This window comes from Oncorhynchus mykiss, chromosome 25 (genome assembly GCF_057628025.1).
Source record: "Oncorhynchus mykiss isolate SJ-2025 chromosome 25, ASM5762802v1, whole genome shotgun sequence".
NCBI classification, from domain to species: Eukaryota; Metazoa; Chordata; class Actinopteri; order Salmoniformes; family Salmonidae; genus Oncorhynchus; species Oncorhynchus mykiss.
The window spans coordinates 57,800,222-57,820,257 of NC_143046.1; positions in this window are offsets into that span (position 1 = coordinate 57,800,222).

Here is a 20,036-nt window from a genome sequence, read left to right on the forward strand (position 1 = left end):
AGGAAATGAACATCACTGCAGTACTTAATGAGAGACAGAGGAAGTGAACATCAGTGCAGTACTTAATGAGAGACAGAGGAAATTAACATCACTGCAGGACTTACTGAGAGACAGAGGAAGTGAACATCAGTGCAGTACTTACTGAGAGACAGAGGAAGCGAACATCACTGCAGGACTTACTGAAAGACAGAGGAAATGAACATTACTGCAGTACTTAATGAGAGACAGAGGAAGTGAACATCACTGCAGGACTTACTGAGAGACAGAGGAAGTGAACATCAGTGCAGGACTTACTGAGAGACAGAGGAAGTGAACATCACTGCAGGACTTACTGAGAGACAGAGGAAATGAACATCACTGCAGGACTTACTGAGAGACAGAGGAAGTGAACATCACTGCAGTACTTAATGAGAGACAGAGGAAGTGAACATCACTGCAGTACTTACTGAGAGACAGAGGAAATGAACATCAGTGCAGTACTTACTGAGAGACAGAGGAAGTGAACATCACTGCAGTACTTAATGAGAGACAGAGGAAGTGAACATCAGTGCAGTACTTAATGAGAGACAGAGGAAATTAACATCACTGCAGGACTTACTGAGAGACAGAGGAAGTGAACATCAGTGCAGTACTTACTGAGAGACAGAGGAAGCGAACATCACTGCAGGACTTACTGAGAGACAGAGGAAATGAACATTACTGCAGTACTTAATGAGAGACAGAGGAAGTGAACATCACTGCAGGACTTACTGAGAGACAGAGGAAGTGAACATCAGTGCAGGACTTACTGAGAGACAGAGGAAGTGAACATCACTGCAGGACTTACTGAGAGACAGAGGAAATGAACATCACTGCAGGACTTACTGAGAGACAGAGGAAGTGAACATCACTGCAGTACTTAATGAGAGACAGAGGAAGTGAACATCACTGCAGTACTTACTGAGAGACAGAGGAAATGAACATCAGTGCAGTACTTACTGAGAGACAGAGGAAGTGAACATCACTGCAGTACTTAATGAGAGACAGAGGAAGTGAACATCACTGCAGGACTTACTGAGAGACAGAGGAAGTGAACATCACTGCAGTACTTAATGAGAGACAGAGGAAATGAACATCAGTGCAGTACTTAATGAGAGACAGAGGAAGCGAACATCAGTGCAGGACTTACTGAGAGACAGAGGAAATGAACATCACTGCAGTACTTAATGAGAGACAGAGGAAGTGAACATCAGTGCAGGACTTAATGAGAGACAGAGGAAGTGAACATCAGTGCAGGACTTACTGAGAGACAGAGGAAGTGAACATCACTGCAGGACTTAATGAGAGACAGAGGAAATTAACATCACTGCAGGACTTACTGAGAGACAGAGGAAGTGAACATCAGTGCAGTACTTACTGAGAGACAGAGGAAGCGAACATCACTGCAGGACTTACTGAGAGACAGAGGAAATGAACATTACTGCAGTACTTAATGAGAGACAGAGGAAGTGAACATCACTGCAGGACTTACTGAGAGACAGAGGAAGTGAACATCAGTGCAGGACTTACTGAGAGACAGAGGAAGTGAACATCACTGCAGGACTTACTGAGAGACAGAGGAAATGAACATCACTGCAGGACTTACTGAGAGACAGAGGAAATGAACATCACTGCAGGACTTACTGAGAGACAGAGGAAGTGAACATAACTGCAGGACGTACTGAGAGACAGAGTAAATGAACATTACTGCAGGACTTAGTGAGAGACAGAGGAAGTCAACATCACTGCAGGACTTAGTGAGAGACAGAGGAAATGAACATCACTGCAGTACTTAATGAGAGACAGAGGAAGTGAACATCACTGCAGGACTTAGTGAGAGACAGAGGAAGTGAACATCACAGCAGGACTTAATGAGAGACAGAGGAAGTGAACATCACTGCAGGACTTAATGAGAGACAGAGGAAGTGAACATCACTGCAGTACTTAATGAGAGACAGAGGAAGTGAACATCATTGCAGGACTTAATGAGAGACAGAGGAAGTGAACATCACTGCAGTACTTAATGAGAGACAGAGGAAGTGAACATCACTGCAGGACTTACTGAGAGACAGAGGAAGTGAACATCACTGCAGGACTTAATGAGAGACAGAGGAAGTGAACATCACTGCAGTACTTAATGAGAGACAGAGGAAGTGAACATCACTGCAGGACTTAATGAGAGACAGAGGAAGTGAACATCACTGCAGGACTTAATGAGAGACAGAGGAAGCGAACATCAGTGCAGGACTTACTGAGAGACAGAGGAAATGAACATCACTGCAGTACTTAATGAGAGACAGAGGAAGTGAACATCAGTGCAGTACTTAATGAGAGACAGAGGAAATTAACATCACTGCAGGACTTACTGAGAGACAGAGGAAGTGAACATCAGTGCAGTACTTACTGAGAGACAGAGGAAGCGAACATCACTGCAGGACTTACTGAGAGACAGAGGAAATGAACATTACTGCAGTACTTAATGAGAGACAGAGGAAGTGAACATCACTGCAGGACTTACTGAGAGACAGAGGAAGTGAACATCAGTGCAGGACTTACTGAGAGACAGAGGAAGTGAACATCACTGCAGGACTTACTGAGAGACAGAGGAAATGAACATCACTGCAGGACTTACTGAGAGACAGAGGAAGTGAACATCACTGCAGTACTTAATGAGAGACAGAGGAAGTGAACATCACTGCAGTACTTACTGAGAGACAGAGGAAATGAACATCAGTGCAGTACTTACTGAGAGACAGAGGAAGTGAACATCACTGCAGTACTTAATGAGAGACAGAGGAAGTGAACATCAGTGCAGTACTTAATGAGAGACAGAGGAAATTAACATCACTGCAGGACTTACTGAGAGACAGAGGAAGTGAACATCAGTGCAGTACTTACTGAGAGACAGAGGAAGCGAACATCACTGCAGGACTTACTGAGAGACAGAGGAAATGAACATTACTGCAGTACTTAATGAGAGACAGAGGAAGTGAACATCACTGCAGGACTTACTGAGAGACAGAGGAAGTGAACATCAGTGCAGGACTTACTGAGAGACAGAGGAAGTGAACATCACTGCAGGACTTACTGAGAGACAGAGGAAATGAACATCACTGCAGGACTTACTGAGAGACAGAGGAAGTGAACATCACTGCAGTACTTAATGAGAGACAGAGGAAGTGAACATCACTGCAGTACTTACTGAGAGACAGAGGAAATGAACATCAGTGCAGTACTTACTGAGAGACAGAGGAAGTGAACATCACTGCAGTACTTAATGAGAGACAGAGGAAGTGAACATCACTGCAGGACTTACTGAGAGACAGAGGAAGTGAACATCACTGCAGTACTTAATGAGAGACAGAGGAAATGAACATCAGTGCAGTACTTAATGAGAGACAGAGGAAGCGAACATCAGTGCAGGACTTACTGAGAGACAGAGGAAATGAACATCACTGCAGTACTTAATGAGAGACAGAGGAAGTGAACATCAGTGCAGGACTTAATGAGAGACAGAGGAAGTGAACATCAGTGCAGGACTTACTGAGAGACAGAGGAAGTGAACATCACTGCAGGACTTAATGAGAGACAGAGGAAATTAACATCACTGCAGGACTTACTGAGAGACAGAGGAAGTGAACATCAGTGCAGTACTTACTGAGAGACAGAGGAAGCGAACATCACTGCAGGACTTACTGAGAGACAGAGGAAATGAACATTACTGCAGTACTTAATGAGAGACAGAGGAAGTGAACATCACTGCAGGACTTACTGAGAGACAGAGGAAGTGAACATCAGTGCAGGACTTACTGAGAGACAGAGGAAGTGAACATCACTGCAGGACTTACTGAGAGACAGAGGAAATGAACATCACTGCAGGACTTACTGAGAGACAGAGGAAGTGAACATCACTGCAGGACTTACTGAGAGAAAGAGGAAATGAACATCACTGCAGGACTTACTGAGAGACAGAGGAAGTGAACATAACTGCAGGACGTACTGAGAGACAGAGTAAATGAACATTACTGCAGGACTTAGTGAGAGACAGAGGAAGTCAACATCACTGCAGGACTTAGTGAGAGACAGAGGAAATGAACATCACTGCAGTACTTAATGAGAGACAGAGGAAGTGAACATCACTGCAGGACTTAGTGAGAGACAGAGGAAGTGAACATCACTGCAGGACTTAGTGAGAGACAGAGGAAATGAACATCACTGCAGGACTTACTGAGAGACAGAGGAAGTGAACATCACTGCAGGACTTACTGAGAGACAGAGGAAATGAACATCACTGCAGGACTTAGTGAGAGACAGAGGAAGTGAACATCACTGCAGGACTTACTGAGAGACAGAGGAAGTGAACATCACTGCAGGACTTACTGAGAGACAGAGGAAATGAACATCACTGCAGGACTTACTGAGAGACAGAGGAAGTGAACATCAGTGCAGGACTTACTGAGAGACAGAGGAAATGAACATCACTGCAGGACTTACTGAGAGACAGAGGAAATGAACATCACTGCAGTACTTACTGAGAGACAGAGGAAGTGAACATCACTGCAGGACTTACTGAGAGACAGAGGAAGTGAACATCACTGCAGGACTTACTGAGAGACAGAGGAAGTGAACATCACTGCAGGACTTACTGAGAGACAGAGGAAATGAACATCACTGCAGTACTTACTGAGAGACAGAGGAAGTGAACATCACTGCAGGACATACTGAGAGACAGAGGAAGTGAACATCACTGCAGTACTTAATGAGAGACAGAGGAAGTGAACATCACTGCAGGACTTACAGAGAGACAGAGGAAGTGAACATCACTGCAGGACTTAATGAGAGACAGAGGAAGTGAACATCACTGCAGGACTTAATGAGAGACAGCGGAAATGAACATCAGTGCAGGACTTACTGAGAGACAGAGGAAGTGAACATCACTGCAGGACTTAATGAGAGACAGCTGAAATGAACATCAGTGCAGGACTTACTGAGAGACAGAGGAAGTGAACATCACTGCAGGACTTACTGAGAGACAGAGGAAATGAACATCACTGCAGGACTTACTGAGAGACAGAGGAAGTGAACATCACTGCAGGACTTACTGAGAGACAGAGGAAATGAACATCAGTGCAGGACTTAATGAGAGACAGCTGAAATGAACATCAGTGCAGGACTTACTGAGAGACAGAGGAAGTGAACATCACTGCAGGACTTACTGAGAGACAGAGGAAATGAACATCACTGCAGGACTTACTGAGAGACAGAGGAAGTGAACATCACTGCAGGACTTACTGAGAGACAGAGGAAATGAACATCAGTGCAGGACTTACTGAGAGACAGAGGAAGTGAACATCACTGCAGGACTTAATGAGAGACAGAGGAAGTGAACATCACTGCAGGACTTACTGAGAGACAGAGGAAATGAACATCAGTGCAGGACTTAATGAGAGACAGAGGAAGTGAACATCACTGCAGGACTTAATGAGAGACAGAGGAAATGAACATCACTGCAGTACTTACTGAGAGACAGAGGAAGTGAACATCACTGCAGGACTTAATGAGAGACAGAGGAAGTGAACATCACTGCAGGACTTACTGAGAGACAGAGGAAGTGAACATCACTGCAGGACTTAATGAGAGACAGAGGAAGTGAACATCACTGCAGGACTTAATGAGAGACAGCGGAAATGAACATCAGTGCAGGACTTACTGAGAGACAGAGGAAGTGAACATCACAGCAGGACTTAATGAGAGACAGAGGAAGTGAACATCACTGCAGGACTTAATGAGAGACAGAGGAAGTGAACATCAATGCAGTACTTAATGAGAGACAGAGGAAGTGAACATCACTGCAGGACTTAATGAGAGACAGAGGAAGTGAACATCACTGCAGGACTTAATGAGAGACAGAGGAAGTGAACATCACTGCAGGACTTAATGAGAGACAGAGGAAGTGAACATCACTGCAGGACTTAATGAGAGACAGAGGAAAAGAGCATCACTGCAGGACTTAATGAGAGACAGAGGAAGTGAACATCACTGCAGGACTTAATGAGAGACAGAGGAAGTGAACATCACTGCAGGACTTACTGAGAGACAGAGGAAGTGAACATCACTGCAGGACTTAGTGAGAGACAGAGGAAATGAACATCACTGCAGTACTTAATGAGAGACAGAGGAAGTGAACATCACTCCAGGACTTACTGAGAGACAGAGGAAGTGAACATCACTGCAGGACTTACTGAGAGACAGAGGAAGTGAACATCACTGCAGTACTTAATGAGAGACAGAGGAAGTGAACATCACTGCAGGACTTAATGAGAGACAAAGGAAGTGAACATCACTGCAGTACTTAATGAGAGACAGAGGAAGTGAACATCACTGCAGGACTTAATGAGAGACAGAGGAAGTGAACATCACTGCAGGACTTAATGAGAGACAGAGGAAATGAACATCACTGCAGGACTTACTGAGAGACAGAGGAAGTGAACATCACTGCAGGACTTACTGAGAGACAGAGGAAGTGAACATCACTGCAGGACTTACTGAGAGACAGAGGAAATGAACATCACTGCAGTACTTACTGAGAGACAGAGGAAGTGAACATCACTGCAGGACATACTGAGAGACAGAGGAAGTGAACATCACTGCAGTACTTAATGAGAGACAGAGGAAGTGAACATCACTGCAGGACTTACTGAGAGACAGAGGAAGTGAACATCACTGCAGGACTTAATGAGAGACAGAGGAAGTGAACATCACTGCAGGACTTAATGAGAGACAGCGGAAATGAACATCAGTGCAGGACTTACTGAGAGACAGAGGAAGTGAACATCACTGCAGGACTTAATGAGAGACAGCTGAAATGAACATCAGTGCAGGACTTACTGAGAGACAGAGGAAGTGAACATCACTGCAGGACTTACTGAGAGACAGAGGAAATGAACATCACTGCAGGACTTACTGAGAGACAGAGGAAGTGAACATCACTGCAGGACTTACTGAGAGACAGAGGAAATGAACATCAGTGCAGGACTTAATGAGAGACAGCTGAAATGAACATCAGTGCAGGACTTACTGAGAGACAGAGGAAGTGAACATCACTGCAGGACTTACTGAGAGACAGAGGAAATGAACATCACTGCAGGACTTACTGAGAGACAGAGGAAGTGAACATCACTGCAGGACTTACTGAGAGACAGAGGAAATGAACATCAGTGCAGGACTTACTGAGAGACAGAGGAAGTGAACATCACTGCAGGACTTAATGAGAGACAGAGGAAGTGAACATCACTGCAGGACTTACTGAGAGACAGAGGAAATGAACATCAGTGCAGGACTTAATGAGAGACAGAGGAAGTGAACATCACTGCAGGACTTAATGAGAGACAGAGGAAATGAACATCACTGCAGTACTTACTGAGAGACAGAGGAAGTGAACATCACTGCAGGACTTAATGAGAGACAGAGGAAGTGAACATCACTGCAGGACTTACTGAGAGACAGAGGAAGTGAACATCACTGCAGGACTTAATGAGAGACAGAGGAAGTGAACATCACTGCAGGACTTAATGAGAGACAGCGGAAATGAACATCAGTGCAGGACTTACTGAGAGACAGAGGAAGTGAACATCACAGCAGGACTTAATGAGAGACAGAGGAAGTGAACATCACTGCAGGACTTAATGAGAGACAGAGGAAGTGAACATCAATGCAGTACTTAATGAGAGACAGAGGAAGTGAACATCACTGCAGGACTTAATGAGAGACAGAGGAAGTGAACATCACTGCAGGACTTAATGAGAGACAGAGGAAGTGAACATCACTGCAGGACTTAATGAGAGACAGAGGAAGTGAACATCACTGCAGGACTTAATGAGAGACAGAGGAAAAGAGCATCACTGCAGGACTTAATGAGAGACAGAGGAAGTGAACATCACTGCAGGACTTAATGAGAGACAGAGGAAGTGAACATCACTGCAGGACTTACTGAGAGACAGAGGAAGTGAACATCACTGCAGGACTTAGTGAGAGACAGAGGAAATGAACATCACTGCAGTACTTAATGAGAGACAGAGGAAGTGAACATCACTCCAGGACTTACTGAGAGACAGAGGAAGTGAACATCACTGCAGGACTTACTGAGAGACAGAGGAAGTGAACATCACTGCAGTACTTAATGAGAGACAGAGGAAGTGAACATCACTGCAGGACTTAATGAGAGACAAAGGAAGTGAACATCACTGCAGTACTTAATGAGAGACAGAGGAAGTGAACATCACTGCAGGACTTAATGAGAGACAGAGGAAGTGAACATCACTGCAGGACTTAATGAGAGACAGAGGAAATGAACATCACTGCAGGACTTAATGAGAGACAGAGGAAATGAACATCACTGCAGGACTTAATGAGAGACAGAGGAAGTGAACATCACTGCAGGACTTAGTGAGAGACAGAGGAAATGAACATCACTGCAGTACTTAATGAGAGACAGAGGAAGTGAACATCACTGCAGGACTTAATGAGAGACAGAGGAAATGAACATCACTGCAGGACTTAATGAGAGACAGAGGAAATGAACATCACTGCAGGACTTACTGAGAGACAGAGGAAGTGAACATCACTGCAGGACTTAATGAGAGACAGAGGAAGTGAACATCACTGCAGGACTTACTGAGAGACAGAGGAAGTGAACATCACTGCAGGACTTAATGAGAGACAGAGGAAGTGAACATCACTGCAGGACTTAATGAGAGACAGAGGAAAAGAGCATCACGTGCACGTAGACCGGTTCCCATGTAATTCCTCATTAACTCTGTGAGAATGATAAAGGACTGAAAAACGTGTTTTATTTCCACCCCTCCAAAACATTCTACACTAGGAGATAATATTTCAAGGTGCCAATGCTAAATATCTCATGATGAGTTTATTTGAAGAAAACAAGAGTACACTTAATAAGCAAATGATCCTGCTGTGGAGGAGAGGAGAGATAGATTAGAGGGAAGCCACCAGCTGAGACAGAGAGAGAGAGTAAGAGCGAGAGAGGCCTATATGATGATACTGAGAGAGAAAGAAAGGACACTAAAGCCAAACATTCAAAGATATAATTATGTTCGTCTTTCAGTGGCCGGTGGATAGATATCAGTAGAAGTTAAATGAGCATAATCACATGACAAACTCTCACAGCTTCTCTCTCTTTCTCTTCCTACCCTCTCTCTGTAACTGTGGGAAGAGTAGATAACTTTGAAGTTGCTCATAAAAGAAACATATCTGTGAGTGTTTCAGTATGAACTTATTATCCAGGGTGCCAATAAGGCTGTGCAAAAGCGATGTGTGTGTGTGTGTGTGTGTGTGCATGCGTTGGGATGCGTGCGCGCTTGTGTGTGTGGAGGCGATAGATCATATCTAAGGAGTGTTTGCTCTCGGCACAGATGCCATCATCACTAACTACTTGCTGCAGATCCTTGAGAGCTAAATCACTTTGCCATGCAACATTGGCTGTTCAGTCACTTCGCCGGCAGATGCTCCATCTGTTGGTGGAGATGTCTTCTACACTCCCTGCTCACCTTCAGCCAGAGCCACCCACACACAGGGGTGTGTGTGTGTGTGTGTGTGTGTGTATGTGTGTGTGTGTCGTCAGCGAGCTAGGGGCAGAGAGGACCAGGGTCAGTATTACAGTCATGGCCCAGAGGCCTCTCCACAGTTAATGCTTTGACCACAGTCACGGTCCTGTCTGTGTTAATCGACAGAGCAGCCATAGCCACTCACTACCCCTATTGACCATACTCTCTCAACCGTTCCTAACCCGACCACACTCTCTCAACCCTCCGGAACTAATCGCCACGTCTATTGACCATACCCTGTTTGACCCGACGAACCAGCCTCATCAGCCACTCCGCCTTCTCAACTAGACTCCTCTTGACCTCCCTCTCCACCGTCCAGACCTGCCACTCTACCAGGTCATTATGAACCACCGACGACTTCTCAACCCCAATTTAACACTGTTTTTCTAACCACGGACTCATTCTCTTTATCTTTCCCTCCACTCCAAAGCTCTTCTGAGTTAAGTGCTGCTGTAGATGAGATTGACTTGTAATAAAAAATATTAAAAAACGGCCAAGGTTTTGCCATCCAAGGTTGAATTCATTTTGGTTCACTAGCATCCTGTCTATTCTCTGTTGAAATGTAGGAGTTGTCGGGTCCTCATGTCTCTGTGTGTCTGCCATTCAGATGTCACACAGCTAGCTGGAGCTATGGTTCACACTCATTTTACATGTATATTTTTGACATATGCTTAGTGGGGGCTGGGGAAATAGCTCCCTAGCACTGTGTGTGTGTGTGTGTGTGTATGATGGTTCCTCAGACTCCCTGAGCTGCCCCCCTCCCCTCCTGTTCCAACCTAATGAAGTTGTTGGACTTTCCAGACTGACAGCTTAATTATCTTTTATGATAGTGGGACAAATGGAACTGTGTCTCCCCATCACATTCGGGACAATCTGGAAGCACCCGGGGTCCCCACTGTACTGTTGCCTGTGGTCTCAGCTAATCCACTCACACAGACACGCACACACACGCCACCACCATCCGGACACTCAGGCCGATCACACACCTCTCCCAAATCTCAGACCTCCTGTTTTTTTCTCTACTCTCCTACTCCTCACTTCCTGTATCAAACAGGCCGTTCTGTCTATCCCTCATTTAACACAATCAAATCAAACTTTATTTGTCACATGCGTGGTAGACAACAGGTGTAGACGAACAGTGAAAACAGGCCCTTCCCAACAATGCAGAGAGAAAGAAAATAGAGAAATAGTAGAAAAGTAATAACCCGTTATTATAAAAGTTATAATAAATACACAATGAGTAATGATAACTTGGCTATATACACGGGGTACTAGTACTGAGTCCATGTGCAGGGGTACGAGGTCATTGAGGTAGATATGTACATATAACTAGGAAGAAAGTGATTAAGCAACAGGATAGACAATACACAGTAGCAGCAGCATATGTGATGAGTCAAAAAAATATAAACTCAACATGCAACAATTTCAAAGATTTTACAGTTCATAGTTACAGTTCATAGTTACAGTTCATAGTTACAGTTCAAAGTTACAGTTCATAGTTACAGTTCATAGTTACAGTTCATAGTTACAGTTCAAAGTTACAGTTCAAAGTTACAGTTCATAGTTACAGTTCATAGGTGGAAATCAGTAAATTAAAGTCAATGAATTAGGTCCTAATCTATGGATTTCACATGACTGGGCAGGGGAGCAGCCATGGGTCGGCCTGGGAGGGCATAGGCCCACCCACTTACAAGCCAGGTCCATCCACTCAATCAGATTTTTTTCTCTTCTCTCTCTGTCTTTCTCTCCTCACCCTTTCATCCCCTCTCACTACCCCCTCTATCTTCCTCTTTCCCAGACTCCCTACCGCCATCCCTCTCTCCCACCTCTCTCTCCCTCCTCTCTCTCCCTCCTCTCTCTCCCTCCTCTCTCCCACCTCTCTCCCTCCTCTCTCTCCCACCCCTCTCTCCCTCCTCTCTCTCCCTCCTCTCTCCCACCTCTCTCTCCCACCTCTCTTTTCCTCCTCTCTCTCCCACTTCTCTCTCCCACCTCTCTCCCCAGAGTGTGTAGTCCATATGTTGTTTGACAGCAGGCCTCAGTAAATTATAACTGTATCTAAATGTTGATGACTGGGACTCTGGGAGATGCAGGCAGATAGACAGGGAGCGGTGTGTGCGTGTATGTGTGTAGATGAACGGTTGTTTATGAAGGGAGGAGGCTGGGGAGATGGGGTGATATGATGGGGTAGAGGAGTCAGGGGAGGTAGGGGGTAGAGGGGGTTTAGGGGGTGCTGGCAGATGTCAAACAGTTGAAGCTTCTCACGGACACACTAACAATTCACTCAGAAGCAATGGGGGGGTAACAGACGTGACCAGCCCCCCAACCCCCACCCCATCTGTGGTCTGACACCTGACAGGACTCCCCCAATACACCCCAACACCTATACCTACTGGGTCAGGGGTAAACTGGGTAAGGGAGAGAGCAGCCAGGTCGCTCAAGATCCACTTTGAAATCCGACGTCCGTCCAGAGAACCAGGACGTTATGAGATGCCTTCAGAACCAGCCACTAGGGGCAACGGCGAGCGATATTACCATCAAGCAGGCTTGGGTTTTGCTAGTGTGTTGTGGATGGGCGTAAGCTGCAGGCTCACGCCCATAATCCCATGGATAGGCACTCTTTTATAGATGTTTTACCCTATCTCAAACCTTAACTCTTAACTTAACCATTCAGAATGAATGCCTAAAAGTAACCTGCCGCGAGGCGTTGGCCACAGCAGTGGAGCAATCCAGAGTGCAGCTGCAGCCGGAGGAGTAACCCAGAGTGCAGCTGTAGCCGGAGGAGTAACCCAGAGTGCAGCTGTAGCCGGAGGAGTAACCCAGAGTGCAGCTGCAGCCGGAGGAGTAACCCAGAGTGCAGCTGTAGCCGGAGGAGTAACCCAGAGTGCAGCTGCAGCCGGAGGAGTAACCCAGAGTGCAGCTGTAGCCGGAGGAGTAATCCAGAGTGCAGCTGCAGCCGGAGGAGTAACCCAGAGTGCAGCTGCAGCCGGAGGAGTAACCCAGAGTGCAGCTGTAGCCGGAGGAGTAACCCAGAGTGCAGCTGTAGCCGGAGGAGTAACCCAGAGTGCAGCTGTAGCCGGAGGAGTAACCCAGAGTGCAGCTGCAGCCGGAGGAGTAACCCAGAGTGCAGCTGCAGCCGGAGGAGTAACCCAGAGTGCAGCTGTAGCCGGAGGAGCAACCCAGAGTGCAGCTGCAGCCGGAGGAGTAACCCAGAGTGCAGCTGCAGCCGGAGGAGTAACCCAGAGTGCAGCTGCAGCCGGAGGAGTAACCCAGAGTGCAGCTGTAGCCGGAGGAGTAACCCAGAGTGCAGCTGTAGCCGGAGGAGTAACCCAGAGTGCAGATGTAGCCGGAGGAGTAACCCAGAGTGCAGCTGTAGCCGGAGGAGTAACCCAGAGTGCAGCTGTAGCCGGAGGAGTAACCCAGAGTGCAGCTGCAGCCGGAGGAGTAACCCAGAGTGCAGCTGCAGCCGGAGGAGTAACCCAGAGTGCAGCTGTAGCCGGAGGAGTAACCCAGAGTGCAGCTGCAGCCGGAGGAGTAACCCAGAGTGCAGCTGCAGCCGGAGGAGTAACCCAGAGTGCAGCTGTAGCCGGAGGAGTAACCCAGAGTGCAGCTGTAGCCGGAGGAGTAACCCAGAGTGCAGATGTAGCCGGAGGAGTAACCCAGAGTGCAGCTGTAGCCGGAGGAGTAACCCAGAGTGCAGCTGTAGCCGGAGGAGTAACCCAGAGTGCAGCTGCAGCCGGAGGAGTAACCCAGAGTGCAGCTGTAGCCGGAGGAGTAACCCAGAGTGCAGCTGTAGCCGGAGGAGTAACCCAGAGTGCAGCTGTAGCCGGAGGAGCAACCCAGAGTGCAGCTGTAGCCGGAGGAGTAACCCAGAGTGCAGCTGTAGCCGGAGGAGTAACCCAGAGTGCAGCTGTAGCCGGAGGAGTAACCCAGAGTGCAGCTGTAGCCGGAGGAGTAACCCAGAGTGCAGCTGTAGCCGGAGGAGTAACCCAGAGTGCAGCTGTAGCCGGAGGAGCAACCCAGAGTGCAGCTGCAGCCGGAGGAGTAGCCAAGAGTGCAGCTGTAGCCGGAGGAGTAACCCAGAGTGCAGCTGCAGCCGGAGGAGTAGCCCAGAGTGCATTTGCAGCCGGAGGAGTAACCCAGAGTGCAGCTGTAGCCGGAGGAGTAACCCAGAGTGCAGCTGTAGCCGGAGGAGTAACCCAGAGTGCAGCTGTAGCCGGAGGAGAAATCCAGAGTGCAGCTGTAGCCGGAGGAGCAACCCAGAGTGCAGCTGCAGCCGGAGGAGCAACCCAGAGTGCAGCTGCAGCCGGAGGAGAAACCCAGAGTGCAGCTGCAGCAGGAGGAGCAACCCAGAGTGCAGCTGTAGCCGGAGGAGCAACCCAGAGTGCAGCTGTAGCCGGAGGAGCAACCCAGAGTGCAGCTGTAGCCGGAGGAGCAACCCAGAGTGCAGCTGCAGCCGGAGGAGCAACCCAGAGTGCAGCTGTAGCCGGAGGAGCAACCCAGGTTGTCGTTTGGAGAAACGTGGATAAACGTTGGAATCTGAAGTCAAATTGGTCAAAACGTGAGCTCTTGTTGGGGAGAGACGGGAGGCAGGGCCAGGGTATGCTGTTTAAATGTAATAGTATGGAAATGATTCCCCATGTTGTCTGAGACATGAGAGGTGGCCCTTTGGAAGGCTTGCAAACACACATGCACTCACGCACACAAACATCCAGCCACACACCCCACCCCGCCACACACAGGTGGTACACAATCCTGACAGGGTCAGACACCTTTCTTCTCATGATTAACCCACTATAAAACAGCAGCCAAATGTGTGTGTGTGTGTTCTGATGGACCCCTGCCTCCTTAGGACATTACCTATCAAATTAACCACATGACAGCCTCTCTTGTCCACCCTCTCACTACCTGTCAATCATCATGATTACACACAACCTAAAATGTCTACAATGGCACCAGCCAGGTGGGGGCTACATATTGGAAGTGGATGAGGTAAGTTACCCTCTATACAATGTAAAGAGCTTTCAGACCTGGTGCTGTGTCAATAGAAAATGAGATTCATTCATTTTAAATAGACTTGAGAATGGTGGGTGGCTCAATTGGGCGTCCTGAGAAATTGACTATTTCAGCTCTCTACATCACATATCCAAAAAATGACTGGCTTAACCTCTCTGTGACTAGAACTGTAGTTGATGCCCGGGATAATTAAACAATAAGGCCTGAGGAGGTGTGGTATATGGGCAACGTACCACAGCTAAGGGCTGTTCTTACGCACGACACAAAGCGGAGTGCCTGGACACAGCCCTTAGCCGTGGTATATTGCCCATATATCACAAACCTCAGAGAAGCCTTACTGCTATTATAAACTGGTTACCAAAGTAATAGGAGCAGTAACAACACATGTTTTGTCATACCCGGGGTATACGGTCTGATATACCACGGGTATATCAGAATTCAGGGCTTAAACCTCCTAGTATATCATTTGAAATATCCAACCCATATAGATATATCTACAAATCAACCCATAGAGATAGATCTCTGAACCAACCCTTAGACATACATCTCTGAACCACCCTTAGAGATAGATCTATGAATCAACCCATAGAGATAGATCTCTGAACAAACCCATATAAATAGATCTCTGAATCAACCCATAGAGATAGATCTCTGAACCAACCATTAGAGATAGATCTATGAACCAACCCATAGAGATAGATCTCTGAACCAACCCATATAAATAGATATCTGAATCAACCCATAGAGATAGATCTCTGAATCAACCCTTAGAGATAGATCTATGAATCAACCCTTAGAGATAGATATATGAACCAACCCATAGAGATAGATCTATGAACCAACCCTTAGAGATAGATCTACGAACCAACCCGTAGAGATAGATCTACGAACCAACCCTTTGAGATAGATCTACAAACCAACCCTTTGAGATAGATCTATGAACCAACCCATAGAGATCGATCTCTGAACCAACCCATAGAGATAGATCTCTGAACCAACCCTTAGAGATATATGTATGAACCAACCCGTAGAGATAGATCTATGAACCAACCCATAGAGATAGATGTATGAACCAACCCATAGAGATAGATCTCTTAACCAACCCATAGAGATAGATCTATGAACCAACCCATAGAGATAGATGTATGAACCAACCCATAGAGATAGATCTATGAACCAACCCATAGAGATAGATCTATGAATCAACCCATAGAGATAGATCTCTGAACCAACCCATATAAATAGATATCTGAATCAACCCATAGAGATAGATCTCTGAATCAACCCTTAGAGATAGATCTATGAATCAACCCTTAGAGATAGATATATGAACCAACCCATAGAGATAGATCTATGAACCAACTCTTAGAGATAGATCTACGAACCAACCCGTAGAGATAGATCTATGAACCAACCCTTTGAGATAGATCTACGAACCAACCCATAGAGATAGATCTCTTAACCAACCCATAGAGATAGATCTATGAACCAACCCATAGAGATAGATGTATGAACCAACCCATAGAGATAGATGTATGAACCAACCCATAGAGATAGATCTCTGAACAAACCCATAGAGATAGATGTATGAACCAACCCATAGAGATAGATCTATGAACCAACCCATAGATAGATGTATGAACCAACCCATAGAGATAGATCTATGAACCAACCCATAGAGATAGATCTACATTTACTACGTTTACATACACTTAGGTTGAAGTCATTAAAACTCGTTTTTCAACCACACAAATTTCTTGTTAACAAACTATAGTTTTGGCAAGTCGGTTAGGACATCTACTGACACAAGTAATTTTTCCAACAATTGTTTACAGACAGATTATTTCACTAATAATTCAATTTATCACAATTCCAGTGGGTCAGAAGCTTACATACACTGAGTTGACTGTGCCTTTAAACAGCTTGGAAAATTCCAGAAAATGGCTTTAGAAGCTTCTGATAGGCTAATTGACATCATTTGAGTCAACTGGATGAGTACCTGTGGATGTATTTCAAAGCCTACCTTCAAACTCAGTGCCTCTTTGCTTGACATCATGAGAAAATCTAATAGAAATCAGCCAAGACCTCAGAAAAAAAAATTGTAGACCTCCACAAGTCAGGTTCATCCTTGGGAGCAATTTCCAAACGCCTGAAGGTACCACGTTCATCTGTACAAACAATAGTACACAAATATAAACACCATGGGACCACACATCCGTCATACCGCTCAGGAAGGAGACGCGTTCCGTCTCCTAGAAATGAACGTACTTTGGTGCGAAAAGTGAAAATCAATCCCAGAACAACAGCAAAGGATCTTGTGAAGATGGTGGAGGAAACAGGTACACAAGTATTTATATCCACAGTAAAATGAGTCATATATTGACATAACCTGAAAGGCTGCTCAGCAAGGAAAAAGCCACTGCTCCAAAACCACCATAAAAAAGCCAGACTACGGTTTGCAACTTCACATGGGGACAAACATCGTACTTTTTGGAGAAATGTCCTCTGGTCTGATGAAACAAAAATAGAACTGTTTGGCCATAATGCCTCTTGTTATGTTTGGAGGAAAAAGGGGGAGGCTTGCAAGCCGAAGAACACCATCCCAACTGTGAAGCACACCATCCCAACTGTGAAGCACAGGGGTGACAGAATCATGTTGTGGGGGTGCTTTGCTGCAGGAGGGGCTGGTGCACTTCACAAAATAGATGAGGTAGGAAAATTATGTGGATATAATGAAGCAACTTCTCAAGACATCAGTCAGGAAGTTGAAGCTTGGTCGCAAATGGGTCTTCCAAATGGACAATGACCCCAAGCATACTTCCAAAGTTGTGGCAAAATGGCTTAAGGACAACAAAGTCAAGGTATTGGAGTGGCCATCACAAAGCCCAGACCTCAATCCTATAGAACATTTGTGGGCAGAACTGAAAGAGCTAAGTTAAACAATTTAAAGGCAATGCTACCAAATATGAATTGAGTGTACGTAAACTTCTGACCCACTGGGAATGTGATGAAAGAAATAAAAGCTGAAATAAATCACTCTCTACTATTTCACATTCTTAAAATAAAGAAGTGATCCTAACTGACCTAAAGAAGGGAATGTTTACTAGGATTAAATGTCAGGAATTGTGAAAAAATGAGTTTAAATGTATTTGGCTAAGGTGTATGTAAACTTCCGACTTCAACTGTAGATCTACGAACCAACCCATGTCACATGCCCAGTAGATCTGTATACTCAGAACAGCGAAATGCTTAGAATAACGAAAGAAAAAAATAACTTAATACAGTTATTTACTCAATTTGAAAGGGTTATGGTGCAATGAATAAAAAATAAAATCCCTCCATATTCCATAAGAGTTAGAGGTAACAGGATTACTGTGTGAGTGCTGCTGTTTTCAGAAGGCTAGGGTGTGTGTGCGTGCGTGCGTGCATGCGAGTGTGTGTGCGTGGGAGTGTGTGATTGCAGAGGACGATATTGTGTGGATAACATCTTGTGCAGTGGTCAGTGGCTGGGCTACAATATGATTAGAACCAAGCCCTGAGCATGATGGACACGTCGAGGTAGAGTTAGGAAATGGACTTAATATTTTATTTTTATTGGCCAGTCTAAGATATGGCTGTTTACACAACCATTGGACGGAATCTCCACAATGCTTGTGTAATAACTTTTCTGCAGAAAAACGTCTGTGAATCACAACCATTGAGCCAAATGCGTTGTACATCGGTTGTACAACTTGAGTGTGAAAGGGGCCTTTGTGAGTAGATAGCGTTTGCTGTCTCCTAACGATGACTGTAATTTAGCAAAAACACCACAGTGCTATCCCCTATAGAGTGAGACGAGACAGGCACATGTGCTACGACGGCCCGTGCACCAATCACACAGCAGATAGCACAGCGCCACGACAACCCACATGATGACCAATGGCGCGGCGCGACTGAGCAGAAGGCAGTAGTCACGGCGTCCAGTATGTGATTGACGGGAGGGCCGATGGCCCCCCCCGACCGACCCTCCCCCCGTGTATGAACCATGCCTGTCTGGAAGTAAGCTGCCCCGCCATACGGACATGGTTTATATGTGTGTGCATTCTGAGAATAGTTACTTAGCCACCTAGCCACATCCAAGCTGCCCAGGTGGTCAGTACAGAGACCAGTACATTAACAGAATGAGCCACAAACCCATCACTGTATCTCTCTCTAACTCTAGCTCTCTCACACACACACACACACACACACACACACACACACACACACACACACACACACACACACACACACACACACACACACACAGACCATCTGGTCCTCCATTGGAGCCCCCACTAACCCCTGCCTTGCCTACCCAGCGGTGTCTGTCTGATAGGGGCCACTGATGAGCCGTGTGTGTGTGACTCTACGTGTGTGTGTGGCGCCAGCCCCCAGGCCTTCCATCACTCCCTGCTACCAGGTCTACACCAGCTGTCTGCGCTCATTTGCATTCCTCTCCCCCCCAAATAATGAAATTAGCCACAAGTTTCCCGAGGTGCTGCAAGACACAGACTTAGGTTGCGTGTGTCAGTGTGTGACGGGGTGTGTGTCTGTGTGTGTGATAGAGGGGAAGGTCAGAGGGAAGAGAGCGTTGGAAAATGCTGCTCGCACAAAAAAATGATCAAACGCTGATAAAACCCGAAAGCCACAACAACAAAAAATAAAGTGATTTAGACTTTTTAGGTCCTTTCTTCCCCCTCTTCCCTCACAGAGGTATTTTATAACATTTAAATTGCATGTCCTGCGCCAACGCATAGCGTGTGTGTTGTATGCGCGCGTGTGTGTGTGTGTCTGGGAGGCAGGGTGCTAGCTGAGAGCTACTGTCCGTCTCTGTTTAACTCAACTCTACTGGCGCTGGACAATACGAGACTACAAAAACAAGAGCAGCGAGCCAGGATGGTTTTTCCACGTAGCTCCTGGATCGCTGCTATTGCACTACATGATCAGAGGGGAGAAATATGAGACTGTTGCCAAGATCAGAAGTGAGTCTGTGTATCTCGCCTCTGCAAACCAATGTGAGGCAGGGCATTGTGCTTCAGGACCTTGAGAGTTGGTCAGACGTTGTGTGGAGGTTATAGTTCGTTGTAAAGGAGCGTCAGCAAATCCTGTCCATCAATAGTGTGCCGCCAGTCAACCCACAGCACAATCGGCAGGCCGGGACAGCTGTCAATACAGCAGCTACAGAGACAGACACCTGCCTCCGTACTCATCACCTCTCACAACAATCACCTGCCAATACCCCTAACCGCACTGATCAGCTCCCATCATCGCTGATTCAGCTTGAAGAGGTGTGTGTGTGTGTGTGTGTGTGTGGTTGAGACGCCACATGTTCTGGACTTCTGATCAGAGGGGAGTCAAAAG